The 27,648-nt window shown below is 44.5% G+C and overlaps 1 long non-coding RNA gene across 1 annotated transcript; it reads right to left on the bottom strand.

The window, feature by feature from the left end:
* Nucleotides 1-509: 509 nt before the first annotated feature.
* LOC144334182 (uncharacterized) lies at nucleotides 510-27,414 on the bottom strand. The gene is made up of 4 exons (XR_013403694.1): nucleotides 27,311-27,414; nucleotides 22,601-22,741; nucleotides 12,469-12,542; nucleotides 510-650 (listed from the first exon to the last, which is right to left on the bottom strand). It is a non-coding gene; the product is annotated as an uncharacterized LOC144334182 (long non-coding RNA).
* Between the last annotated feature and the right edge of the window lie 234 nt (nucleotides 27,415-27,648).

Below are 27,648 nucleotides of genomic sequence, written 5' to 3'. Positions count from 1 at the left end.
AGAGATTAACAACATTAATAATAAAATAGAACAATTGGGCTGGGCGTGGTGGCTCACACCTGTAATCCAAGCACTTTGGAAGGCTGAGGCGGGAGGATTTCTTGAACCCAGAAGTTCAAGACCAGCCTGGGCAATAAAGCGAGACACCATCTCTACAAAATAAAAATAAAGAACAATGATAACAGACTACAATAAACTACTGTAATAAAAGTGATGTGAATGTAGTCTCTCTCAAAATATCTGTGCTGTACTTACCGTCTGATGAGATGATGCAATGTGGTGAGCGGCACGAGGTGAGTGGCATAGTACTGTGATGAGTGTTGGGCTTCTCTTGAGCTTCTGACAAACATCAGGAGGATCATCTGCTTCAGGTGATCCTGGATCACTGGGCCATGATGTCAATGATTGGATGTCAGAAGCGGATGATATCAATGATACCAATTATCAATTGATAGTTGAAGGTTTTTTTTTTTTTTTTTTAACTGAAATCTTTGGGAAGAACATTATAATTTGAAGATATTGTCTCTTTCTTTTTTTCTTTTTCTGTTTTTTTGAGATAGAGTTTCACTCTTGTTGCCCAGGCTGGAGTGCAATGGTGCAATCTTGGCTCACCACAACCTCCGCCTCCCAGGTTCAAGCCATTCTCCTGCCTCAGCCTCCCGAGTAGCTGGGATTGCAGGCATGCACCACCATGCGTGGCTAATGTATTTTTGGTAGAGACAGGGTTTCTCCATGTTGGTCAGGCTGGTCTCGAATCCCCGACCTCAGGTGATCCGCCTGCCTCAGCCTCCCAAAGTGCTAGGAATACTGGTGTGAGCCACCGTGCCTGGACTTCTTCTTCTTCCTTTTTTTTTTTTTAGATGGAGTTTTGCTCTTATTGCCCAGGCTGGAGTACAACGGTGTGATCTCAGCATACTGCAACCTTAGCCTCCCAGGTTCAAGCAATTCTCCTGCCTCAGCCTCCCAAGTAGCTGAGATTACAGGCACCCGCCACCACACCTGGCTAATTTTTGTATTTTTAATAGAGATGGGGTTTTGCCATGTTGGCCAGGCTGGTCTTGAACTCCTGACCTCAGGTGATCCGCCCACCTCGGCCTCCCAAAGTGTTGGGATTACAGGCGTGAGCCACCGTGTCCAGCCCGTCTCTTTCTTTCTAACTGGTCCAAGTGTTGCTGCAGACGTTGTAATCCTTCAGTGATCATTCGAGTGACCTTAATGCTGCCTCCATTTGAGGATTGTATTCCGTAATTTTTCCCTTTAATGTCTGTGCAATTTGAAACACTGGCAAATTTTTATTATCGATTCATTTATTTTTTGGAGGCAGGGTCTCACTGTGTTGCCCAGGCTGGAGTGCAGTGGCGCAATTATGGCTCACTCCAGCCTCAGTGGCCTGGGCTCAAGCAATCCTCTGGCCTTGGCCCCCCTTTTAGCTGAAACCGCAGGCACATACCAGCCCGTCCTGCTGATTTTTAAATTTTTGGTTGAAATGGAGTCTCACTTTGTTGTCCAAGCTGGTCTCGAACACTTGGCTCAAGCAATCCTCCTGCCTTGGCCTCCCAAAGTGCTGGGGTTACTCACGAGCCACTGTGCAGGCCTTGATCTGTCTTTTTTATCCGTATTTTCTCAGTATGGCACTGTTTGTGGTAGAGTTTGGCTTTCTTTGAATGTTCATGAGCCTCCCAACTTTCCTTCTTTCTCTCTTTCTCGTGGTAATCCAAACAACATCCATAGTGTTGACAGGGTAACTCAATACAATCATTTCGTGGCCCGGTGACAACCCGAGAGCCACGTGGTGCAGCCCCCAGGGCCTAGAGAAGCTATGAATTTTGGGGTTTCAAAGACCCACAAGCTGACTGTGTGCAGCTTTCAACAGAAGAGGGTCATCTTCTCATGGAGAAAACGTTTAATTGAACTAAACTGGGAACTTCTCAGGGTTTTACCACAAACCTAGCCCTGAGCATGTCTACAAAATTACCAACATGAAGGCTTTGTTGAACTGCTCATCTCATACGCAGAAGAAAAAATAGTAAAAAGAACTCCTGCCGTATATTATTCTGAAATAAACTGTTGGAAGTGCCACTCTAAAACATTTTCACGGTGAATACTTTGGTGATATGTTTTCTAGTCTTCCTATCCCATTCGTTGTTTCTATGCCAAAATAGGGTAGGTCTTATCTCCAGTTTACAGTCAAAGAAACTCATTCAGTGTAAAAGTAGAAGCAGAATTTATACCATGTTCACAATGGTCAATAATTACAGAAACAGATTTAGTCTGTTTCAAATCCCCTTTTAAAGTGAGTACTGGCCAGGCACCATGGCTCATGCCTGTAATCCCAGGATTTTGGGAGGCCAAGGCAGGAGGATTGCCTGAGGCCAGGAGTTTGACATCAGTTTGGGCAACATAGTGAATCTCCATTGCTACTAAAAATACAAAAGAAAAAATCAACTAGTCAAAAATGGTGGCACTTGCCTGTAGCCCTAACTACTTGGGGGGATGAGGGAGGAGACTCCCCTGAGTCTAGGATTTTGAGGTTGCAGTGAGCTCTGATTGTGCCACTGCATGCCAGAGTGACACTGTGTCTCTAAAATAATAATAATGATGATAGTAAGATGAGTTACTGCCAGGCCAAAGCTTCATAATTTCTCTCAGTGCACATGAGAAGAGATCTGAGATTCATCATTCATTGATTCAACAAGTATTTCTTTTTTTTAAAAAAAAAGACAGGGTCTCACTATGCTGCCCAGGCTGGTCTTGAACTCCCAGGCTTAAGTGATCTTCCCACCTCAGCCTCCCAAAGTGCTGGGATTATAGGCGTATGCCACTGCTCCTGGCCCAACAAATATTTCTTTCTGTGTCTCTCTCTTTTTAAAAAAAATTTACCATAAAGTCTTTTATCCCTAACAAATATTTTTTGAACACCTTCCACACGCATGTTCCCAGGAAAGACTTACACAGGCCAGGCGTGGTGGCTCACGCCTTGTAATCCCAGCACTGTAGGAGGCCAAGGTGGGGACGCTGTTTGAGCCTGCGAGTTCAAGACCAACCTGGGCAACATAGTGAGCCCTTGTTTTTATAAAAATAAAAATAGGGCCGGGCGCGGTGGCTCATGTCTGTAATCCCAACACTTTGGGGGGCCAGGGTGGGTGGATCACTTGAGGTCAGGAGTTTGAGACCCGCCTGGCCAACATGGTGAAACCCCATCTCTACCAAAAATACAAAAATTAGCTGGGCACAGTGGCATATGCCTGTAATCCCAGCTACTTGGGAGGCTGAGGCAGGAGAATCGCTCAAACCTGGGAGGCAGAGGTTGCAGTAAGCTGAGATCATGTCACTGCACTCCAGCCTGGGTGACAGAGCGAGACTCCGTCTCAAAATAAATAAATAAAAACAAAATAAAATAAAAATAAAAATAGGCCAGGTGCGGTGGCTTACGCCTGTAATCCCAGCATTTTGGGAGGCCAAGGCAGGCGGATCACCTGAGGTTGGGAGTTAGAGACCAGCCTGACCAACATGGAGAAACCCTCGTCTCTACTAAAAATACAAAATTAGCCAGGCGTGGTGGTGCATACCTGTAATCCCAGCTAATGGGAGGCTGAGGCAGGAGAACACTTGAACTCAGAAGGTTGAGGTTGTGGTGAGCAGAAAAAGCGCCATTGCACTCCAGCCTGGGCAGCAAGAACGAAACTCTGTCTAAAAAAAAAAAAAAAAAGAGTGTATTTTATTGTGTGTAAATTGCACTTCAATAAAGTTAATATTTTTATTTTTATTTACTTTATTATTATTATTTTGTTTTCAGACTGAGTTTTGCTCGTTACCCAGGCTGGAGTGCAATGGTGTAGTCTTGGCTCACTGCAACCTTCGCCTCCCGGGTTCAAGTGATTCTTCTGCCTCAGCCTCCCAAGTAGCTGGGACTACAGGTGCCCGCCACCACGCCTGGCTAATTTTTGTATTTATAGTAGAGATGGGGTTTCACCATGTTGGCCAGGCTGGTCTCGAACTCCTGACCTCAGGTGATCCGCTCTCCTTGGCCTCCCAAAGTGCTGGGATTACAGGCGTGAGCCACCGCGTCCAACCAAGTTAATATTTTTTAAATGAAGCACTAGTAAGAGGACTGCACTTCCACCCAAGGTCAGGGATTGTTGCGGCAGACTTCGCTTTACCGAGACAGTGTGGGAAACCAGCAGTTTTGGTTACCTCTTGTTAGGCCTTTCCATTTCATTAAAGAAGAGGGCTCCACTTTTTGACGTGGGGTGAAACAGGGAAAACCTGACTCTGGATTCTGGGCTTCAAGATAGGATAGAATGAGAGCAATCAGGAGTTACCATTCAGGCCTTTCATTAGTCCCTCTCTTCACTGCATGACTGAATCCTGCCCTTCGGCTTTCCTAGGCCCCAGGTCACTCCAGAACTGATCCTTAGGTTATGTGCATGTACATCTTTGATGAAAAAGAAAGCAAAAACAGACAGAATTATATGCATTGATTCGAGAAAGCAGTCACAATATAATGTTAAGTTAAATAACAGGCTATAAAAGGTATATTCAGTATAGTCTCATTTTGTACATTAAATTGGAGAGCCGACAGAAAAAAAATTAGAAGAAAATATTTCTAAGTGAAAAGATTAAGCATATATATATATATTTATGTGTGTGTGTGTGTGTATATATATATATGTGTGTGTGTGTATATATATATATATATATAGTGAGAGAGAGAGACAGAATCATGCTCTGTTGTCCAGGTTGGAGTGCAGTGGCATAATCATAGCTCATTACAACCTCAAACTGCTGGACTCAAGCGATTCTCCTACCTCAGCCTCCCCAGTAGCTAGGACTAGAGGCACACACCACCACACCTGGCTAATTTTTTATTTTTTTGTGGAGGAGGGAGTCTTACTATGTTGCCCAGGCTGGTCTTGAACTCCTGGCCTCAACTGGTCCTCCTGCTTTGGCCTCCCTAAGTGCTGGGATTGCAGGCATGAGCCACGGTGCCTCTTCAGAACTAGGTGTAATTTAATTTTCTTCTTTATATTTTCTTAGATTTTCTAATTTTTATCTTAAAATTAACATTTATTAATTTGTAGCTAGAAAGGAAAACTTCTACAAAGATTGTAGAGACCAGGTTTCGCCACGTAGCCCAGGCTAGTCTTGAACTCCTGAGCTCAAGCCATCCGCTCACCTGTGCCCGTGGCTGCTAGCTCTGCAAAACCCTTCCTGATATCAAGAAGGGGAAGCAACTTACCCAGGTTCACTCAGGCAGGTTTTGTGAATCCAAAACGACTGCTCTTTTATAGTTTCCTATTTCTCCACTTGGGATTTCTTCCGGCTGAAAGCTTAACCATTATATGAAGGCTCAGAGCTCCCAGGTCAATGTCATCTTCATGGAGCTGTGCCTGGAGATGACGCCCACTTTCTCTGCTCCATTAAACCCGGTCTCTCTCCTGCTGTGTGTGCCAGCGGCTGTGTTGTGGGTGTGGGTGTGCTTGCTTTCGAGTCTTCACGCTGCTGTAAGCCCCTTGGGAGTAAGGACCACACCTTAGGTATTTCCGCCTGTCTTTATGTAGCATCCAGGTGCATCACTCACGTACAGGAGGGATTGGCTGAACACAGAGGCAGGTTAACTCAAGAATAAACTTTATTATTTGCTTTTAGGTGCTGGAGTGTGACGTGAAGTGGGTAGCTCATAATTGTGAAGATAAACTTGTGGAGTAGGTGGGTTTTGAGGTCCAATAGGAAGATAGGCCCCACACAGTAGTAGTTTGATTATTAATCAGCGTGGAGCAGTTGAACCAGTTGTTGCATTCCCCGGGCGTGGGCTCCGCCAGTCTGTGCTGTACTCTGGCGCCCCCAAATGGTCGCGTAGGGTTTATTACACATCGGAAGTAAACACAGTTTTTACTAATGATGAGGTAGTGACTGTCTTGGTAGCTCTCTAGAAGCTCATCCACCTTCTCTTTAAAGTTACACTTCATAGAGGCAAGATAATCCTGTCAAGGAGAAAGGAAAATTGAATTAGGGCTTCCGATAAACCTGTAATATTATAGGTGTTCCACTAAGTCATAAATATCAGCTAAGTCTGTTGTATCATCATCTGTACTTTTTTTGTACGTCTTAAAATACCATTTAAAATAACGAAAAAATCTAAAACTTAGCTCTAGAGGATCATGCCTCCAAAAGACATTGGAGTTTAATTTTTAGATATTTCCCCTTTTTCCCTGGAGGTAAAAATAAAATTCAGGATAATGTTTTTCAGACCTATGTGTTTTCTTTTTTTTTTTTTTTTTTTTTTTTTTTTTTTTTTTTTTGAGACAGAGTTTCACTCTTTTTGCCCAGGCTGGAGTGCAATGGTGCGATCTCGGCTCACCGCAACCTCCGCCTCCCGGGTTCAAGCGATTCTCCTGCCTCAGCCTCCCGAGTAGCTGGGATTACAGGCATGTGCCACCACCCCGGCTAATTTTGTATTTTTAGTAGAGACGGGGTTTCTCCATGTTGGTCAGGCTGGTCTTGAACTCCCGACCTCAGGTGATCCACCTGCCTCGGCCTCCCAAAGTGCTGGGATTACAAGCGTGAGCCACCGCGCCCGGCGGTGTTTTCATACTTGTAAAACCTACGTATGTATCCATAAACACATAGGGTATTGATTTGTGTTTCAATTTTAAAAAATTGTTGTCACATTTCATCATTCTGAATGTCTTGCTTTTTTTTTTTTTTTTTTTTTTTGAGATGGAGTCTCGCTCTGTCACCCAGGCTGGAGTGCAGTGACATGATCTCAGCTCACTGCAACCTCTGCCTCCCAGGTTCAAGCAATTCTCCTCCCTCAGCTTCCTGAGTAGCTGGGACTACAGGCACCCGCCACAACACCCGGCTAATTTTTGTATTTTTAGTAGAGACGGGGTTTCACTATGTTGGCCAGGCTGGTCTTGAACTCCGAACCTCAAGTAATCTGCCCATCTTGGCCTCCCAAAGTTCTGAGATTACAGGCGTGAGCCACCGCACCTCATCATATCTTGCTTTTATTGATCAACATTGTGTTTAAGAATTATTCACATTAGTACACATATTTCTAGTTGATTCACCTTTACCACTGAAAAATTCCTTGTATAACTATGCGTGTGTGTGTACATATATATGTGTGTATATACATGTGTTTATATATGTGTATATATGTATATATGTATATGTATGTGTATATGTGTGTGTGTATATGTGTGTGTGTATATACGTGTGTGTATATATGTATGTATATATGTGTTTATATATGCGTATATATGTATATATGTGTATATATGTATATATGTGTATATATGTGCATGTGTGTATAGATATGTGTATATATGTGTGTGTGTGTGTGTGTGTGTGTGTGTGTATATATATATAGTCTTGCACCGTTGACCAGGCTGGAATGCAGTGGCGCCATCTCCACTCACTGCAACCTCCACCTCCCAGGTTCAAGCGATTCTCCTGCCTCAGCCTCCCAAGTAGCTGGGATTATAGGTGCCTGCCACCACACCTGGCTAATCTTTTGTATTTTAAGTAGAGATGGGGTTTCACCATGTTTACCAGGCTGGTCTTGAACTTCTGCCAGTCAAAGTGCTGGGATTACAAGGGGTGAGCCACTGTGCCTGGCTTTTTTTTTTTCTTTTTAAATTTATTAAAATAAAAAATAGAGACAGGGTCTTGCTATGTTGCCCAGGTTGGCCTCGAACACCTGGGCTCAAGCAATCCTCCAGCCTTGGCCTCCCAAAGTACTGGGATTACAGGTGTGAGCCACTGAGCCTGGTCCTTATGATATCTTTTTGTATTCCAAGGTCATAAGATAGTCATTTAATTTTGAAAAGTATTTTAAAGATTTGTGTTTTACATTTAGATGCTTAAATCCCCTTGATTTTATTTATGTAGTTGGTGCAAGGTGAATGCCTCTTTATCTGTATGGGTGATTTTCTCTTGGGCAGGGTACACATTAGAATGGCCTAGGGAGCTTTTAAAAGACCATTTCTGGGCCTCATCTCAGAACAGATGAAATCAAAATTTCTGAATGTGGACCTGGGACATCAGATTTAAAAAATAAAAACAAAACTCCCTCAGGCCTTTTTTAACATGGAGCCAAGGTTGAGGATCTTTGCTTTAAGGTCAGACCAAGAGTAGAGTCGCTGGGGTGTGTATTATTGGCATTGTCAGTTTTACTGGATATTGCTGGCACTCTCTAAAGTGATTAAACTAGGCCGGGTGCAGTGGCTCACACCTGTAATGCCTGCACTTTGGGAGGCCGAGATGGGCAGATCACCTGGGGTCTGGAGTTTGAGACCAGCCTGGCCAACATGGTGAAACCCGGTCTCTACTAAAAATACAAAAATTAGCTGGGCGTGGTGGCAGGCGCCTGTAATCCTAGCTACCTGGGAGGCTGAGGCTCAAGAACTGCTTGAACTTGGGAGGCAGAGGTTGCAATGAGTAGAGATTGCATCATTGCACTCCAGCCTGGGCAACAAAGCAAGACTGTCTAAAATAAATAAATAAATAAAATAAGTGATTAAACTATTTATGGTCCCCAAGTAGGAGAATTTCAGTTGCTTCTGAAAACCTTTGAAAACACATGTTGTGATATTTTATATAAAACTAAGAACCATGGATGAAAAAAATATATATGTGTCTCATACATGTATGCATTCCATGTATATGTGTTATAAACATATATATATGTTTTCACCCACGATTCTTGGCTTATAACTCCCATGGCTCTTGTTATTACAGTTGTTTGTTATAACGTTAGGTTACTTTAGTTCTCACAAGCAGGCTTCAGGAAACAGAACCTCTTTGTCTCTGACCTTCTGCCCACCTTTTTACCTGCTCCTTTTTCTCCCCACCTTTTATCTGTTTCTTTTCCTATCTTTCTGTCTGGGAGCTGGCCATGAGGAAATCCCCTGAGCTACTTTGTGTGACTGTAGGTCACAATACCCTCACTTCGGACAGGTCCTGCCCTGTTCCCTGGAGGAAGGAAAGCCGCACAGACAGACCAAGAAGAATCTGATCAGATGGGCCTTGTTGGGTTTCCCCATTCAGGCTGTTAATGTTAGATCGTACCCAATCATATTTATTTTATTTATTTATTTATTTATTTATTTTTTGAAATGGAGTCTCACTCTGTCACCTAGGCTGGAGTACAGTGACACGATCTCGGCTCACTGCAACCTCCACCTCCCGGGTTCAAGCGATTCTTCTGCCTCAGCCTCCCAAGTAACTGGGATTACAGGCTCCCACTACCATGCCTGGCTAATTTTTTGTATTTTTAGTAGAGACGGGGTTTCACCATATTGGCCAGGCTGGTCTCGAACTCCTGACCTCGTGATCCACCCACCTCAGCCTCCTGAAGTGCTGAGATTACAGGTGTGAGCCACCGCACCCAGCCTACCAACCATATTTCTAGAAGGTTGTCCGTGCTTCCAATGGAGTCTTCCATTGGACTTCCAATGAAGTCTCCATAAAAGGCCCAAGAGGACAGGAAGCTTCCAGATAGCTGAGCACATGGAGGTTCCTAGAGGACGGTGTGCCAAAAGAGGGCAGGGAAACTCAGAGTCCCTTCTCCCATACCTTGTCCTACACATCTCTTCATCTACTTTTTTTTTTTTTTTTTCTGAGACAAAGACTCACTCTGTCGCCCAGGCTGGAGTGCAGTGGTGCGATCTCAGCTCACTGCAAGCTCCGTCTCCCAGGTTCATACTATTCTCCTGCCTCAGCCTCCCAAGTAGCTGGGACTACAGGCACCCGCCACCATGCCAGGCTAATTTTTTGTATTTTTTTTTTTAGTAGAGATGGGGTTTCACCGTGTTGGTCAGGATGGTCTCAATCTCCTGACCTCGTGATCCACCTGCCTTGGTCTCCCAAAGTGCTGGGATTACAGGCGTGAGCCACCGCACCCGGCCCATCTATCTATCTATCTATCTATCTATCTATCTATCTATCTATCTATCTATCTATCTATCTATATTTTTTTTAAATGAAGAAGTATTTTATTATTTTGTGGCAAAGCTGTTGCTTTCACAGCATAAAAATAGCACCAGCAAATGCAGCATATTGCAAAATTAAGATAGTGTTGTTCTTCATCTGACACTGTACAAGCAGCAAAAACCTCTTCACTCCCAGTTTTTTCCAATGGAAAGATCATTAAGTATTTCAACCCAAATCCAGGTATGGATATATGCAAGTTATAATATTATATAAGGCCTAAGAATAACGTTATCTTTGAATTATGTAATTTTTATAACTAGTTTTTACCATGGATAATTTCACGAATTCTGAATACTAGAGCCTAGCTTAAAAATCATAGGGTATTGTGAACAGGGCGTGTATTATGTTTATCTATAATCATCCAAAAGGTAAAGGGCACTTTCTCTCATTAGTAGTGTTAACAATAGTTTTTTGCCGGGCGCGGTGGCTCAAGCCTGTAATCCCAGCACTTTGGGAGGCCGAGACGGGTGGATCACGAGGTCAGGAGATCGAGACCATCCTGGCGAACACCGTGAAACCCCGTCTCTACTAAAAAATACAAAAAACTAGCCGGGTGAGGTGGCGAGCGCCTGTAATCCCAGCTACTCGGGAGGCTGAGGCAGGAGAATGGCGTAAACCTGGGAGGCGGAGCTTGCAGTGAGCTGAGATCCGGCCACTGCACTCCAGCCCGGGCTACAGAGCGAGACTCCGCCTCAAAAAAAAAAACAAACAAACAAACAAAAAAAAAACCACAAAAAACCAATAGTTTTTTTCCCCATCAGTAATGCCAAAAGTTGCTATTCTAAGTCTTCTATCCACTAATCTAAGACAACTCTGCTGGGTTGAGTAATTTCATACTAGTTTATTAAGGGGTTCCATGATCACTCCTCAATAGATTTTTTGTATTTCTCATATGTTTCTTCACTTATAAGTTCATCTAGTTCTGAAGGGTTACTCAGTGTCATCTTGGTCAGCCAACCATCTTCATAACAAGATGTGTTGACAAGTCCTGGATTTTCTGCAAGGGCTTCATTAATTTCAGTTACGTCTCCTGATAAAGGAGAATAGAGTTCACAAGGAGCTTTCACACTTTCCGAAGTACCAAACTCTTCTTGTTTGCTCAATTTTGTCCCAACTTCAGGCAGACTACAGTAAACATCTCCCAACACTTCCTGTGCAAAATTGCTGATTCCCACTGTTCCAATACCATTTTCTGTTGTTATCCATTCATGTTTCTCTGTGAATTTACGCACCGAGAGCAGAGCCGGTCCTGTGTGCAGCGTCCGCACCGCGCCCGCCCCCAGCTGCCAGGGCCTCACAGGGCAGGGTGCGGCGGGTGCTAGGATTACAGGCGTAAGCCACTGCACGCGGCCGATACGTGGGTATTATTACGCTAGTTGAGTGACATGGAAACTGGAGTCAGAGAGTTTAGGTGATTAGGGGAGACAGCTCAAATCACCCCAGTGACACTGCTGGAATATAGGGCCAAAGCTGTGCTCCACACCACCTTTGACATCCTGCCTCTCCACTTAGCAATGTTGTCCGTCCGACGTGCTCCTCTCACCTGGACTAGGACAATGGCAGTATTTTCAGTTCTGTATATCCCATTTGCCTCCTATTGGGACTCTAAATTCAATGTCTGCTTGAAGGGAGAGATTGACCATACAGTTGACTTCTAGAATCCAGGAGGCAAGTGGGGCACAGTAGCTCATGGCTGTCATCCCAGCACTTTCGAAGGCCAAGGTGGGTGGATTGCTTGAGCCCAGGAGTTTGGGACAAACTCATGTTGCCAGCCTGGGCAACGTGGTGAAACTCTGTCTCTACCAAAAATACAAAAATTAGCCGGGGCATGGAGGCGCACGCCTGTGGTCCCAGCTACTCAGGAGGTTGAGGTGGGAGGATTGCTCAAGCCCGGGATGTTGAGGCTGCAGAGAGCTATGTGTGTGCTACTACACTCCAGCTTGAGTGATAGAGTGAGACCCTGTCTCAACAACAACAGCAACAACAACAAAAACAAAACAAAACGAAACAAAAAAAAACAGTACAAATAGAATCCTGGAGGCAGCCACTCCCATAGGCTTGAGCTTTCAAAACACACAGAAACATCTAATCGAAGGGGGTTGAATATTGACCAATGAGTTAATCTTCAAATGCCAATGATGACTGGGTATTCGCCAAGTTTACCAAAATGTGTCTATTCCTGGCTACATGCCAAGACACAGACAAGATGTTCTAAGGGTTTTAGAAGTGTAAGGCAGGGTTCCTGCACTTCTGAGATATCGAGATTCTAATGTACATGAGACAAAGATTATGGAATTCAGTTTTAAATTCTCAGTACAGATTTTAAGTGGTACGGTTTTAAAGAAGTGACTCAATATGAGCTAGTTGCTTGGACCAACTGACCTTGAAATTCCTCTCCTGTCTTGATGTGGTGGTGGGAGCCTGTAATTCCAGATACATGGGAGGCTGAGGCAGGAGAATCACTGGAACCCAGGAGGTGGAAGTTGCAGTGGGCTGAGATCACGCCAATGCATTCCAGCCTGGGTGACAGAGCTAGACTCCATCTCAAAAAGAAAAGAAAACAATTTCTAATTACTTGAAAGCCTTTAAATCCTGTCATTATCCCACAAACTCTGAAAGAGGCAGATGATAAAATAGAAGTCTTAGAGAAAATAAATTATTTCTTTTTTTTTTTTTTTTTTTTTTTTTTTTTGAGACGGAGTCTTGCTCTGTCACCCAGGCTGGAGTGAAGTGGCCGGATCTCAGCTCACTGCAAGCTCCGCCTCCCGGGTTTACGCCATTCTCCTGCCTCAGCCTCCCGAGTAGCTGGGACTACAGGCGCCCGCCACCGCGCCCGGCTAGTTTTTTGTATTTTTAGTAGAGACGGGGTTTCACCGTGTTAGCCAGGATGGTCTCGATCTCCTGACCTCGTGATCCGCCCGCCTCGGCCTCCCAAAGTGCTGGGATTACAGGCTTGAGCCACCGCGCCCGGCCGAAAATAAATTATTTCTTTAAATATCATGGGGCCAGTCACGGTATATTAGTCCATTTTCATGCTGCTAATAAAGACATAGCTGAGACTGGGTAATTTATAAAGGAAAGAGGTTTAATTGACTCACAGTTCCACAGGGCTCAGGAGGCCTCAAAATACTTACAATCGTGGTGGAAGAGGAAGCAAACATGTCTTTTTTCACATGGCGGCAGGAAGCAGAAGAATGAGAACTAAGGGTGAGGCGAGCCCCTTATAAAACCATCAGATCTCATGAGAACTCACTCATTATCACAAGAACAACATAAGCATAGCTGCCCCCATGATTAAATTACCTTCGGGTCCCTCCCACAACACATGGGGATTATGGGAACTACAATTCAAGATGAGATTTGGGTGGGGACACGACCAAACCATATCTCACGGTGACTCCCACCTGCAATCCCAGCACGTTGGGAGGCTGAGGTGGATAGATCACTTGAGCCCAGGAGTTCGAGACCAGCCTGGGCAACAAGGCGAAGAGAAAAGAGTCAGCTTGTGGCCAAATTCATGTTTGATAGATCTTCTCAGCTCTAAAACTGAAAGGGAAAAGCTTAAAATAACAGAAAGAGAAAACAAACAAGCAGGGTGGGTGAAATAATATAGCATGGTTGTTGAAACAAATGACCACAAATTTAGTGGCTTAAAACAACACAAGGCTGGGTTCGGTGGTGCATGCCTGTAATCCCAGCACTTTGCGGGGCCAAGGCAAGAGAATTGCTTGAGCTCAGGAGTTTGGGACCAGCCTGGCAACATAGTGAGACCTTGTCTCTAAAAAATAAAAAAAGAAAGAAAGAAGGAAGAAAAAGAAAGAAAGAAGGAAGAAAAAGAAAAAATTCCAAAAACCAAAACCACCCCACACATTTATTATCTTACAGTTCTGGGGTCAGAGGTCCAAAATGGGTCTTTATGAGCTAAAAACCGAGGTGTTAGCAGGCCTGCATCCCTTCTTTTTATTTTATTTTAATTCCTTTTTTTTTTTTTTTTTGGTAGGGATGCAGTCTCACTCTAATGCCCAGGCTGGTCTTGAATTCCTGGGCTCAAGCAATTCACCCATCTGGGCCTCCCAAAGTGCTGGGATTGTAGGCATGAGCAACTGCACCTTGCCTTACTCTTGGGTTTTTGAGGAAAAATGTGGTTTAGACACTTAGAAATGTCTTTGTTGAAAAAAAATTTTTTTAAGTGTACTGTAAAAGTACACATGGTCTAACCTCATAATTCCCACTTTTTGTAGACCCAAGATTCAATGTGGGCTTTCCCAGAGCTCAGAGATCCAGTTAAAAGATAGGTAGGCCCTATCTAAATAAAATTGGTATTCTTATACTATCCTATGATAGTTCTATAATTTTATGTTTGATTTGGCATCCATCTTTAATCTTCCTCTAGCCCCATCAGACTTTTACTCTCTGTACCTTATGATGTAAATTTTTTCTATTTGATTTTCACCTGAGTTGTTTCCTTTAATATGCACATTTAAGGCTATTTAACTGACAACTGCCTAGGGTTGTGAAACAGGTTATCAAGTATCTGAAAGTCTAAGATAGGAAAAAAAAAAAAAAGGTATTTATAAGTCTACGTCTATCAGATATAATTCGTTTTTGTTGTTGTTGTTTGGTTTTTTGAGACAGTCTTGCTCTGTTGCCCAGGCTGGAGTGCAGTGGCACGATCTTGGCTCACTGCAACCTGTCTCTCAGGTTCAAGCAATTCTCTTGCCTCAGACTCCCGAGTAGCTGGGATTACAGGCGTCCACCACCATGCCCGGCTAATTTTTTGTATTTTTAGTAGAGGTGGGGTTTCACCATGTTGGTCAGGCTGGTCTCAAGCTCCTGATGTCAGGTGACACACCCACTTAAGCCTCCCAAAGTGCTGGGATTATAGGCATGAGCCACTGCACCTGGCCTATAAGATGTATTTCTATTGGCATGCCTAATACATCTATGTATTTATGTGTTGTATATATAATGTTTCACTACCAAAAATGTATAAAAGAGCTCTAATTAATTGGCTTAAAGAAAAATAAAAGCATTTAAATAAAATACTGTATCAGAAAAAGGAAAAACTAGTCAAATTATTTTTCAAGTTTACATGACTTAAGTAAAATCTTTAATAAGTAAGCTAGCTTTAAAAGTATTGGTAAAGTAATATTAGAAATGTCTTAAGAATTTCCAGCATACATTTTATTTGCATTTATTAATCAAGCAATTTCATACCTATCCTTGCCCAATACTATAAGGTGTCAAAATTTGGCACAGGGGTTACAAAACCATAAACCCAGTCCAAAACAGAATGATTCTTGCTAGTGTATCTTTAATAAATAAGACACTGATATTGTTCTTGAATTACTTAGTAAAATTCCCATAACTTCTAATCTTGTGGCTTTAGGCAGTCTAGTCTATAGGCAGTAAGGAGGTTTGTTTTGGGAAAGGACTGCTATTGTCTTTGTTTTAATGCTAAACTATAAATTCAGTTCCTCCCAAAGCTCAGGAATGAACAAGGTCAGCTTGGAGGTTAGAAGCAAGATGGAGTCAGTTAGGTCATATCATTTTCATTGTCTCAGAGTTTCATAGCTTTAAATGATGACTATCACAGTTTTCATAAATAATCTAGGTAGACAAAATAAAATAATTAGGTAAATGTAATGAGATAAATACTTGTAGACAAACTTGTCATAATTTAGAATCTAAAGTTAAATTAAATAATAGATATTTCATTATTTGAGTATTTTCAAATAAAAATACATATTGTAGGAAAACATTCTTTCTTAAGTGTCCTTTTTAAAAAGGTGAACAAATTTTGTCAAATTCAAAGCTTATTTAAAGGTCATGTATAAAACAAGGTAAAAGGAACCAGGAAATAAGAGAGATATAAAGAAAGTTATAGAAATAAAGAGGTTTTTTTGGGTAAGAAAGCTTAAAGAGATATAATTTTATATGAGAAAGAATCTTGTATGGTAAATTTAGACCTAGAATAAAATGACTAGTCGTTTAAGAAATAAAGAGGAATGTTCAGGACAAACCAGAAAGTCCAAGCATGTCATGAATGATCTGTGTAACTCACAATAAAAGGATTTATTTTAGGCCAGGCATGGGGGCCGAGGCAGGTGGATCACTTGAGGTCAGGAGTTCACAACCAGCCTCGACAACACGGTGAAACTCTGTCTCCACTAAAAATACAAAAAATTTAGCCAGGCATGGTGGCAGGTGCCTGTAATCCAGGCTACCTGGGAGGCTGAGGCAGGAGAATTGCTTGAATGTGGGAGGCAGCGGTTGCAGTGAGCCGAGATCTTACTACTGCCCCCCAGCCTGGGTAAGAGAGGGAGACTCCATCTCAAAAACAAACAGACAAAAACCACCACCACCACCACCACCACCACCAACAAAAACTCTTTCCTTTATATAAATTACCCAGTCTCAGGTATTTCTTCATAGCAGCATGGGAGTGGACCAATACAGGTGACTACTCACATGTGGCAAATGCAGACAAGGGCACTCTGTGCTATTGAGATGCTGAGGTGGGGGTGTGACAGGAGTTTGGCAGGACTTGTTTCCCAAGACATAGGTCACAAGGACTCCTCTGATAAAACAGGATGTGGTAAAGGAGCCAGCAAAAACCCACCAAAACCAAGATGGTGATGAAAGCGACCCCTGGTCCTCTCACTGCTCGTTATACACAAATCCTAATCCACGATTTGTCCATGCTAAAGGAAACTCCCACCAGCACCGTAACAGGTTACAAATGCCATGGCAACATCCGGAAGTTACCCTACATGGTCTAAAAAGGGGAGGGACCCTCGTTTCTGGGAATTCCCTGACCTTTCCCTGGAAAATTCATGAATAAGCCACCCTTGTTCAGCATATGAGCAAGAAACAAACATAAAAACAGCAACCTGCAGCTCTCACGGCTGCTCTTCTGATGGCATTAGCCACTCTTATTCCTTTACTTTTAAAATAAACTTGTTTCACTTTACTCTGTTAACTCTTGAATCCTTCCTGTGCAAAGCCAAGAAATCACGTGGCCTCCTGGGCTGAACTCCAATTTGGGGGTTCACCCTGTGATAGGAGGATGGGCTTGAGTCCAGGAGTTCAGGTCCAGCCTAAGCAACATAGTGAGACCCCCCATCTCTATTTTTTTCTCAGACAGTATAAGAGACAGATGAAGTAAAGTGCATAAATGGCTGTGAGGAGCATGTGGTTTGTCGAAGCTGGAACTTTATTTACAAACAAGTTCCAGCATTATCTGAGTGGGTGCTGCTAACAATCATAGCATGTTCTTTAAAACTGCAGACTGGGATTAGACGGTTTGCCAAGAAGTCACTGAGTACATGAAAGCGAGAATTCTGATTTCTCAATTTATCTTCAGGTTTATCACTCCCTCCCTCTGTGCCCTTCTCTGCATCTGCTGTATGTGAGTATGGAGAGTCCATACAATGTCAGTCTACACCAGTGGTCTAGGTTTTCAACTACATCTCACTGGTCAAGCATGTTTGCATTCACAGAAAGAATCCTCCCCCCATTTTTGCTTTCCTGTTTTACTTTTAGTACATTTTAGGCCTTAAGAATGTGAGTTTTTTTGTTTTTTTGTTTTTTTTCCTGTGAGACAGGAGTCTTGCTCCATCACCCAGCCTGGAGTGCAGTGGCATGATCTCGGTTCACTGCAACCTCCCCCTTCCGGGTTCAAGCGATTCTCCTGCCTCAGCCTCCCACATAGCTGGGAATATGGTCACGCACCACCACGCCTGGCTAAATTTTTTTTTTTTTTGTATTTTTAGTAGAGACTATGTTGGCCAGGCTGGTTTTGAACTCCTGACCTCAGGTGATCCGCCCACCTTGGCCTCTCAAAGTGCTGGGATTACAGGCATGAGCAACCATGCCTCGCCAAGAGTGTTTTATCGTACAGAAATAGAAGTTACAAATCTCTCAGGAAGTTCTTTGGAAGTGCAGCTTTAAAGACATACTTTTTGACCCCCACTGTTTTCTTTTGCCCAACTTGGATGTGTTCTGCCTTCATCATCTCTTGAAGGAGGCATTCACAGGCAGCAGGACTCTTTTGTGGAGCAACGTTTATAACATTGTCAGTTGCTTTAAGCAAACGTTCTCAAGGCTGATTTGTAGGCTGGATCCAGTGGGTGACAAGGATTTTACTGATTTGTACAAAATGAGAAAATTAAGAACAATGCAATGAGTTTTTCATAAAGGAATTTTCTTTCTTTTTTTGAGATGGAGTTTCACCCTTGTCGCCCAGGCTGGAGTGTAGCGGCACAATCTCGGCTCACTGCAAACTCTACCTCCTGGGTTCAAGTGATTCTCCTGCCTCAGCCTCCCGAGTAGCTGGGATTATGGGTGCCCACCACCATGCCTGGCTAATTTTTGTATTCTTAGTAGAGATGGGGTTTCACCATGTTGGCCAGGCTGGTCTCAAATTCCTGACGTCAGGCGATCCGCCCACCTCAGCCTCCCAAAGTGCTGGGAATACAGGTGTGACCCACTGTGCCCGGCCTCATAAAGGAATTTATTTGTGTCACTTTGATGTATTCCGAGATTGCATGCCCTCTTCTTTTTGAGTTTAAATGTTTTTTATAATAGTAGGATAATAAGGGATAGGTGTTTAAAAAAAACCCATACATATTTACTTAATAAAATTAACTCAATGCCTAAACATATTTGCAAATTTTGCTACTCTGTGAAACCCAAAAGTCCAGAGAACTACCATTTTAATGAATGCAACTTGAGATTTAATGTGATATAATGGATTTAATAAGATTTAATTAAATTCCATTCTGATGAGAAAGGTTTTAGATAATCCAGTTCTCCATATTCAGAAAAGTCAACTTGCCAGCCCAATTTAATGCTTAGATCCACCATAGGGAAGCAGAAATCAGTCTGGATAATGAAGACCAGAGAGCCAGACTCTTAGACCTAAAGGAACTTCAGAGATCACCTCTCATTATACAGCTGAGAAAACAGACTTGATGGTTTGTATTCCTGGTCCTGCCATTTACTTGCCATTGCCTTGAGCTAGCTACTCACCACAATCGCAAAGGGTCCCTTCAGTTCTGAAATTCTGAAACTTAACAAGGAACATATTAAGAAAAAGAGATGAGGCCGGGCACCGTAGCTCACACTTGTGATCCCAGCACTTTGGGAGGCTGAGGTAGGCGGATCGCTTGAGGTCAGCAGTTCCAGACCAGACTGACCAACATGGTGAAACCTCGTCTCTACTAAAAATACAAAAAGTACTTGGGCTACTAAAAATACAAAAAGTAGTCGGGTGTGGTGGCGCTTGCCTGTAATTCCAGCTACTTGGGAGGCTGAGGCAGGAGAATCGCTTGAACCTGGGAGGCGACAGTTGCAGTGAGGTGAGATTGCGCCACTGCACTCCAGCGTGGGTGACAGAGTGAAACTGTCTGAAAGAAAAAAGAAAAAGAAAAGAGATCGTTCCTCATGGGTAAAGGGTAAAGTCCAGGGAAATTCAAACTGATGCAGAAAACAACAAAATACTCATTTTTTTTCTTTTTTTTTTTTTGAGACGGAGTCTCGCTCTGTCGCCCGGGCTGGAGTGCAGTGGCCGGATCTCAGCTCACTGCCAGCTCCGCCTCCCGGGTTCACGCCATTCTCCCGCCTCAGCCTCCCGAGTAGCTGGGACTACAGGCGCCCGCCACCTCGCCCGGCTAGTTTTGTGTATTTTTTTTTAGTAGAGATGGGGCTTCACCGTGTTAGCCAGGATGGTCTCGATCTCCTGACCTCGTGATCCGCCCGTCTCGGCCTCCCAAAGTGCTGGGATTACAGGCTTGAGCCACTGCGCCCGGCCTCATTTTTTTCTTATTGCCCCAAATGGCCACGATTTATAAGGCTTTATTGTAGCTTGGTATTGAGGGGAAAACCAGAGATTCCTTATCCCACCCACCTGCCTCTTATTTTCCTAATAAAGGTGTCATGGTGTTTCAAGGCCTGTGGATCAGTGGATCCAAATGCGGACAGTTACTGCCCCCTAGTGGACTCACAGTATGGTGCTCATTTATAAATTGAGATTAAAGCTTGACTCCCCTGTTGCAGAAAGAATTCATCTTTGGCGGTGGAGGGACCTTAAGAAGCCACCTTAATTTTTATGTTTTAACATGCTTTAACACCCTCATTCTGCAGATGGGGACACTGGTCCTCTAAGTCACATAGGTGCCCCAGGGGTTTTTGTTCCAAGTCCGGGGCCCATGCCGCTGCACCACAGTTTCATTAGGCTGCACCAGCTCCAACTATTTCTGGAGTAGCTAGGGAACTACCATGACCTGTCCTTCTGTGGCAGGGAAAGCAAGATACCACCTCATGGTTGGTTTGCCTCCCACTGCGACTTTCGCTTTGGAGGACAGCTCTGACACAGCTACATGACCTAGTAAGACACACAGGGAGAGTGCTGTGTGATCATGAAGGCAGATTTTCAGCAAAACGCCAGAGCCAGGCCGGTGTGATGGCTCACGGCTATAATCCCAGCACTTTGGGAGGTGGAGGCTGGTGGATCGCCTTAAGTCAGGAGTTCGAGACTAGCCTGACCAACATGGTGAAACCCCATGTATTAAAAATACAAAAAACTAGCCGGGCGAGGTGGCGGGCGCCTGTAGTCCCAGCTACTCGGGAGGCTGAGGCAGGAGAATGGCGTGAACCCGGGAGGCGGAGCTTGCAGTGAGCTGAGATCCGGCCATTGCACTCCAGCCTGGGCGACAGAGCGAGACTCCGTCTCAAAAAAAAAAAAAAAAAAAAAAAATACAACCATTAGCTGGGTATGGTGGCAGCACCTGTAATCCCAGCTACTCGGGAGGCTGAGGCAGGAGAATCATTTGAACCCAGGAGGTGGAGGTTGCAGAGAGCCAAAGATTGCGCCATTGCACTCTAGCTTGGGTGACGAGTGAAACTCCATCACCCCCCCCAAAAAAAAAACCACACACACACATAACAACAACAAAACATCAGCTGCACCGAACAGATCCTCCCTCATGCCTCTCAGAAGGGACTGACCTGACCAACACCCTGATCTCAGACTTCTGACCTCCACAATCGTGGAATTACACATTTCTGTGGTCTGAGCTGCTCTGTTTGTGACACTGTTACAGCAGCCCTAGCAAGTGAATACAGATTTTGCAGAGATTTATCCCTCAAACACCTTTCAGTGGTTACTTTGATTTTGCTGAACCAAATTAAGTTGACTTCCCCAAAGCAGCCAACGACCGGAAAACTTCAAATTGTAAGGATATGTGAACTTCGAATCTCCAGTCCAGTGACTCATCCTGAGCAGGAATTCCTTATACAATGTCTTTGTCGGCCAGGGTAGAAAAGGGTGCTATGCCCTTACAAAGAAAGTATGACAAAGAAACAGAGAAAGTTGGACCACCCACAGCCAGCCAAACTATTCTGTAATAGAAGTTAGGCTTAGAATGCAACGAAGAATTAACATGCTCGACTACCTTCAATACTTGGAGCTATAGAGAGGTGCTCCTAATGAAGCTGGAAATGAGGAAAACGGAAAACAAAATTGTCACCTGGGAGCTCAACTCTGAGATCACTTATAAGGGATCAGAGCAGAGACATGCAAGGTCACCTGAGCAAAGCAAAAGGAAAGTCAGAGAGGCAAATGTTGGCATTTCCTATCCAAGCGTTGTATAAGGGAGAATGAGTTTCAGTCACCAAACCTGAAGTATCTCCTGTTCCAAAGGACAGGTTCTCCTTTTAGGTGGAGATAGATGCAGGGAGTTATGGCTGGAGGACTTCATGTATTTCTGATTCCATTGGCAAGACTCTCTCTGATATAAATGGAATGCACCAAGCTGTCATAGTTTGATGCCGTTAACCATTCCTCGAATTGGCCTTCTTTTTTTTTTTTTTTTTTTTTTTTGAGACGGAGTCTCGCTATGTCGCCCAGGGTGGAGTGCAGTGGCCGGATCTCAGCTCACTGCAAGCTCCGCCTCCCGGGTTTTTACGCCATTCTCCTGCCTCAGCCTCCCGAGTAGCCGGGACTACAGGCGCCCACCACCTCGCCCGGCTAGTTTTTTGTATTTTTTAGTAGAGACGGGGTTTCACCGTGTTAGCCAGGATGGTCTCGAACTCCTGACCTCGTGATCCACCCGTCTCGGCCTCCCAAAGTGCTGGGATTACAGGCTTGAGCCACCGCGCCCGGCCAAATTGGCCTTCTTCCTTCATGATCACGTGGCTTTCTCTCTGTGTGCCTTACTAGGTCCCTGGTTGTGTCTGAGGCGTCCTCCATAGTTTGATGCCATTAATCAATCATTCCTCTAATTGGTAAATATTCCTCTAAACTATTAGCAACCCCATGGTAACTCCGTGAGTACTGACAACCTTCAGATTATCCATGGCTTCCATTGTGCCTTAGAGACAGAACACACTGGATTGCCCCCAGGTTAACTGGCTACTCATGACACTAATTCTTCATACTAAACCCTCAATAAAAGCCTCTGGCCGGGTGCAGCGGTTCATGCCTGAAATCCCAGCATTTTGGTAGGTCGAGGCAGGAGGATTACTTGAGGCCAGTAGTTTGAGACCAGCCTGGGCAACATAATGAGACCACATGTCTACAAAAAAGTAAAAACATTACCTGGGTGTGATAGCATGTGCCTGTAGTTCCAGCTACTTGGGAGGTTGAGGCAGAGGACTGCTTGAGCTCCAGGTTGAGGCTGCAGTGAGCTATGATGATGCCACTGCACTCCAGCCTGGGTGCCAGATTGAGTCCCTGTCTCTGGAAAAAAAAAAAAAAAAAAAAAGGCTGATTATGATTTCCCTCATGTGCTCTGCTTATGAAAGAGACTGAACAATAATATGCACACAAACATTCTAGCCTGATGAAATGTTATTCTTCACTGCCAGTTGATAAAAGGCACTCTTTTATTAACCTTCCATCTGCACATTTTTTGGTTAGCGTCAATGAGTCTCTCAGCCATCATCGTTATCATAGGGCAACAACTAACAAGAGGGAGCCCTTGAGACTTCAACACACAGGCCCTCAAATAAAACACAGCACGGGTGACTTCTGCTACTATCTATGATGGAGGAACCAGTACAGAATCAGCCTTCCCACCACAAACAACAGAAAAACTAGACCAAAAATATGAGGCAACTCTTCTAGGCACTGGACCACAGGAAGAGAAAGAGTGTAACTCTGGAAAGAAGGAAAACATCTGGGGTTTGAGACCAGCTTGGCCAACGTGGTGAAACCCTGCCTCTACTAAATATACAAAAATTAGTCTGGTGTGGTGGCGGGTGCCTGTAATCCCAGCTGGGAGGCTGAGGCAGGAGAATCCCTTGAACCTGGGAGGTGGAGGTTGCAGTGAGCTGAGATTGCGCCACTGCACTCCAGCCTGGGTGACAGAGGGAGAGTCCTTCTCAAAAAAAAAAAAAAAAAAAAAAAAGTCCTGTGGAGCTGAGGAGGCAAAAGATGCCAGACCCAAGAGCAGACAATAGGCTACATTATTATAAGTATTATTATTATTATTATTTTTTGAGATGGAGTTTCGCTCTGTCGCCCAGGCTGGAGTGCAGCGGCGCAATCTCCACTCACTGCAACCTCTGCCTCCCAGGTTCAAGTGATTCTCCTGCCTCAGCCTCCTGAGTAGCAGGGATTACAGGCACCCGCCACCATGCCCAGCTAATTTTTGTATTTTTAGTAGAGTCAAGGTTTTACTATGTTGGCCAAGCTGGTCTTGAACTCCTGACCTCAGGTGATCTGCCCGCCTCGGCCTCCCAAAGCATTGGGATTACAGGTGTGAGCCACTGCGCCCGGCCTATTATTTTTTTTTATTATTATTATCATTTTGAGGCGGAGTCTCACACTATCGCCCAGGCTGGAGTGCAGTGGTATGATCTCTGCTCACTGCAACCTCTGCCTCCCAGGTTCAAGTGATTCTCCTGCCTCAGCCTCCCAAGTAACTGGGACTACAGGTGCGTGACACCATGCCCGGCTAATTTTTGTATTTTTAGTAGAGACGGGTTTCGCTAAGTTGGCCAGGCTGGTCTCGAACTCCTGATCTCAGGTGATCTGCCCGCCTCAGCCTCCCAAAGTGCTGGGATTACAAGTGTGAGCCACTGCGCCCGGTCATAAGTATTATTTTAAAAGCAAACTAAACTATAATGCTTAGGGATGCTGCTTGGATGGTAAAGCAATAATATGATTACCATATCTTTAATTTAAGGAGGGCGGGTATGGGGAGGGCTCAGGAGGCCTCTGGGAGGCTATGGAAGCTTTATTACTTGACCTGGGAGGTGGTTTTTCAGGAATGTTTTTGATAAAGTAATAAGCTGCTTAACTGTTTTGTGCACTTTTTAAAAGATGTGTTCTATATTTCGCAATACAAATGGATTTTTTTTTTTTTTAATAAAAAGAAAACTTCATTCGGGACAAGCTGGGGGTGTCCAAGAGAAGCCAGGACCCACCCCCAGGCACATCACCATCTGCAGCCTGACCCCCTCCTCAGGCCCGGTGAGCGGCCTCGCGAGTCACCAGACTCCCAGAGCGACGGCTGCAGGTCCCAGGGTCCACGAGGGTGGGTACAACTCCCCAGAGCACAAAGAGCCCAGGAAGGACACCGCCCAGCTCAGCACCCCCCCGCACTCCAGGAGCAAACTCAGTGGCCTTGGCTCGTCTGCGCCTGCGCGGACGACTCAGCTGCGCATGCGCCCTCTGCCCCACAGGCGCTGTAACAGTAGGTGGAGTTTAAGGAGAAGCTGGCTCCGGGACTGGGACTGCAGTCATGTGTCCCTTGGACTGCGTTGCAGGTTCCTAAAGGGGCAACTATGTTCAGTTCTACAATTTTTTTTTTTTTTTTCTGAGACGGAGTCTTGCTTTGTCGCCAGGCCGAAATGCAGTGGTGCGATCTCAGCTCACTGCAATCTCCGCCTCCCGGGTTCAAGCGATATTCCTGCCTCAGCCTCCCAAGTAGCTGGGATCACAGGCATGTGCCACCACGCCTGGCTAATTTTGTATTTTTAGTAGAGACAGGGTTTCTCCATGTTGGTCAGGCTGGTCTTGAACTCCTGACCTCAGGTGATCTGCCCACCTTGGCCTCCCAAAGTGCTGGGATTACATGCGAGAGACACCACGCCTGGCCCCCTCACTCCCCTTAGCCCCTTTTTCTTTTTTTTTTTTTTTGAGACGGAATCTCGCTCTGTCACCCAGGCTGGAGTACAGTGGTGCGATCTCAGCTCACTGCAAGCTCCGCTTCCCAGGTTCACGCCATTCTTCTGCCTCAGCCTCCTGAGTAGCTGGGACTACTACAGGCACCCACCACCACGCCCGGCTGATTTTTTGCATTTTTAGTAGAGACGGGGTTTCACCGTGTTAGCCAGGATGGTCTCGATCTCCTGACCTCGTGATCCGCCCGCCTCGGCCTCCCAAAGTGCTGGGATTACAGGCGGGAGCCACCGCGTCTGGCCCCCTCAGCCCCTTTTATAGTTGCTCTTCCTTCTCTTGAGAAAGACAGACCTTAATCCACGTGGAAACGCTAAAATGTATTGCACAGGGTAGAAAACTCTCTGAGGTGACAATCAAATAAACAATTTGAGATATTCATGTCAGAATTAATAAAGAGAATGATTAACGATTGGGTAACATATCCTTTTATGATTTAGCTGATTTCCAATTATTTACATTCTTCAAAGAATAACTCAGAAATGTTTAGTGAATTTGCTCACAAATTATTTACTCACATATGATGGAGTGAGTTGGTAAATTGAGTAAAATAGCAAAGGCAAAAACAGAATTGATAAAGGGAGGGACGAAGGGTAGAGGAAAAATGCTGCAGACGACCTGGGAACAGGGTAAACTATCTGCTGGTAGCTGATTGTGGATGTACAAATCTCTTCAAGATTTAACCGCCTTATTTTACAGGTAACAGAAACCTTGACTCACACAGTACAGTGACTTTGTTTAAAGCAGTTTCTCAACAGCAGCAATTCTGGTATCTGGGGCCGGGTAATTCCTTGCTGTGGGGACTGTCCTATGCACTAGATGGTGTTTAGCAGCATCCCTGGCCTTTACCCACTAAATACCACTAGCCCCTTCTCCCAAACCCAGATGAATTCACACACTGCCAAATGTGGGGGGCGGGGGTGGGACAAAACCTCCTCTGGATGAGAACCACCGCTCTCAAGAAACATCCAGTACCAGGGTAGGTGACCAAGGATTCTGTCGCCCAAGAGATGACAGAAGGTTCTAGATAAACGCGCACTCCATTGCCATTCACAAGACGTTTTGTTTTCACTCTCAAAAGCGGCAGATTTTTTTTTTTTTTTTTTTTTTTTTTTTGAGACGGAGTTTTTTGCTTTTTGTGGCCCAGGCTGGAGTGCAATGGCGTGATATCGGCTCGCTGCAACCTCGGCCTCCCGGATTCAAGCGATTCTCCTGTCCCAGCCTCCCGAGTAGCTGGGATTACAGGCGCAAGCCGCCATGCCTGGCTAATTTTATTGTATTCTAGTAGAGACAGGGTTTCTCTGTGTTGCCCAGGCTGGTCTCGAACTCCTGAGCTAAGGCAATCCACCCGCCTCGGCCTCCCAAAGTGCTAGGATTACAGGCGGGTGAGCCACCGCGCCCGGCTAGAGATTCTTTACAGGACATATTAGTCCTTGTCTTTTGCCCCCACCCCTCCCCGATATTGGAAAGATGAACTAAGTGAAACATGCCTTAGTAAAAACATTGTGCCAACTTGAAACCTTGATTTAGTAAAAAATCTCAATGCTTAGATCCTTTGTCCAATGGTAGTATTTATCAGATGTATTCAGCTTGCTCAGAAAATCAAAAGGGCATTACAACCACAAAAGCAAAGAAAAATAAGAAAACTTCCCATCTTGTTCTAGTTGTAAAGATTAAACTGAAATGATTAGGCTTTTCGATTCGTGAGCCAAATACCGTAACACCCTGGCCTTTGACGGGTTTGGATTTTTAACACTACTCGTGGTATTTTAGGAAGTGAGGTTACAGTTACATTTCTTATAGCTGCTAAGTGTATTAAGTTGAATGTAAGGATGCATAATATTGTTTGAATTGAGCCCCACTACCAATTCTTTAACAAATGGCATGAATTCTTACACGTAAATGATTTGGTGGAACTATTCTATCATAATTTCTAAATTGTTTATATACCAAGGTAGCCTTAATTTGTATATGTTTCAGTACAATGAAATTCCCTCTGGCATGCTGTTTCGTTTGTATTTTGAGGAACGTTTTTCTCATGGGAAGAGGAATCTATGACTTCTGTACCTAGATAATTTGTTACATTAAAAAGCTGCTCTTTCAGCAATGTAAGTATATACATACATGTTTTTATGAGAAAAAAAAGCAGCAGAGATCAGAAGCCTGCCACCGTGGTTGGAGAAGAAAGGAAGCCGCCGGTGGCCTTCGCAGTGCTCGCCGGGACTCGTAGTTCCGGGTCTGCGGGCTCCTCCCAGGCGGGGGTCTACTTCCTCTCTCCGCCGCGGCCGCAGCTCCCGGAAGCTGAGGGGGTTAAAGACTTTCGCTTCCTTTCCCCGCCTCTTAGTCCCGCAGATTGCTAGTCGACATAGCCAATAGGAGGGTGGACTGGTACTTCCTGTTATTTGATTGGCTTAAAGTTTTACAACCGCCCAGACAAACTTGCCGAGGATTGGCTGAGCCTT

The sequence above is a fragment of the Macaca mulatta genome, chromosome 14, assembly GCF_049350105.2.
Source record: "Macaca mulatta isolate MMU2019108-1 chromosome 14, T2T-MMU8v2.0, whole genome shotgun sequence".
Lineage (NCBI taxonomy): Eukaryota > Metazoa > Chordata > Mammalia > Primates > Cercopithecidae > Macaca > Macaca mulatta.
Note: the sequence above shows the minus strand (reverse complement) of the source record. Positions and strands in the feature narration are given on the sequence as shown.